This window comes from Benincasa hispida, chromosome 1 (assembly GCF_009727055.1).
Source record: "Benincasa hispida cultivar B227 chromosome 1, ASM972705v1, whole genome shotgun sequence".
Lineage (NCBI taxonomy): Eukaryota > Viridiplantae > Streptophyta > Magnoliopsida > Cucurbitales > Cucurbitaceae > Benincasa > Benincasa hispida.
The window spans coordinates 24,258,375-24,260,363 of record NC_052349.1 but is presented as its reverse complement, the minus strand read 5'-3'; positions in this window follow the sequence as shown (position 1 = coordinate 24,260,363).

Sequence of the window (1,989 nt, the reverse complement as noted above, 5' to 3'; positions counted from 1 at the left end):
CCTTAGGAGAAACCTTTGGTCTTTTAATTCTTGTCGCCGTACTGAAAATTTCAGTATTAAGCCAGGCTTTTATGACTAACGACCTTATTACGTACAAGTTATTTTCTATTGAACCAAAACCAATCTCTATACCATTCTTGAAAATAAACACTCTACTCTCAGAAAAAGAGACGGTATAGCCTTGTTCAACGAGACAAGAAACCGAGATTAAGTTCCTTTTGAGATGAGGAACTACAAAAACATTATCCAGTAACAGACAATGTTTCTTGTCCAAAAATAACTTTGGCCTGCCTACAACAACAATTGAAACAACCTCATCATTACAAACTCGAAGAGTCAACTTTCCCTGTGGCAACGTTTGCCAGGAACTAAATCCTCGGTAGGAAGAACTGACGTGATTAGTAGCACATGAATCAAGTATCTAGAAAGAATCATCATTCTCTACCAAACACGTCTCCAAGACCAATAAGTCATATTTACTATCTTTAGACTTCCTCCTCTTTTGGAGAGTAGTGGGATCAGTATCAAAAAATTGAGTTGACTCACGTATCCATGATCTCATGTACAATGACCATGTTCTCAACCCTTTTGACTAAAGCATTAGGTATGCTAGCCAAAATGTGAAGTTGAGCCAACGAGTTAGCCTTTATCCACACCTTATATGCATTACAAACACCTTGCGGTGCATCAAGGGTCGGGACTTTAGGACACTCCTCAACCATGACAAACTCGAGGTCGTTTACCACGAAATATGTTTTAGCGGACTCTTTCCATTGTATGTAATTGGTCAAACTAGAGGCATTTAACGGAAAATCAAACATGTTGTTGAAAAAACAAACACACTGACCTACATTAGGTTTTAAGCAAATACTCGTTGAAAAACATACAACATCCAATACGGTTTAGCAAAACTGAAATGAACCCCATGTAACATCTAGTTTCGCAATGACGCTTCAAAGGTTTAGGACAAAAACCGCCGAAGGGTGGTCAATTTATTCCTCCTCTAAATTGAGACATTCTCAACCATCCATTAATACCAGAACAACTCTTGCTCTTATAACGACTAGCCATCATTGATTTGGTCAAGAAATCATTAACTTGCTTAACAATTTCCCGTAAGTTTGACCTGTCATTTTAGGCCCTAGAGTTCCGCCCCAAGCAGTCAATCCGAAGGGAAAAAGATGTGATTGGGGCAAAAACTAAAGTGACCCTATCCATTTCTGGAGTTCACCTTGATATTGACCAACTACACAAAACCCATTCGAAGGGGGACGCTCTCAAAGCGCCACGAGGGGGTGCAAGAATGATCTCATGGTGCGAACCAATGAAGAAGATCGTAGAACGTGTTGACACACACCCTTCACCCACTTATTATAAATATTCTCTCCGTCCACCTTGATATTGACTCATGCAAACACCATCCGAAGGGGGATGCTCCAAGGGTACCATGAGGCCAAGCATGAATCTCACGACGTGAACATTCAGGGAGAAACGTGAGTGGAATCATTAACATATCATATATGTCTCTTCCTCCCACTGAGCATTTTATAACCTAGGGTTTAGATTACTTAGAAAAAAACACGGCTAAGGATTTTAACTAAGTGACTTTTTAGGTTTGCCCAAGAGTAACTTTTACCTTGGATAGTTGAACAACTTTTGATCATCATTCATTGAACATTTTAACGAAGTCTTTGATCGCTTAGTAAAGGTAAGCGATCGTGTACTTCAGGTAAGCAATCTCTTAGAAAAAATACGACGGGTGTTTTGCGGAGCGTGCTAAGTGATCGTGTACTTCAGGCTTCATTGCTTAGTAAAGGTACACGATCATGTAGTAATAACTAAACGATTGTTTGAATTTTTCTAGACGATCATATAGTGAATGCTAAATGATCGTTTAGCTCTGGGAGCACTGGTAAGTGATAGAGCAAAGAGTTTGTTTTATCGTGTAGACGATTGTGGGGTGCTTGGTACATGATGGATGGTTGGAGA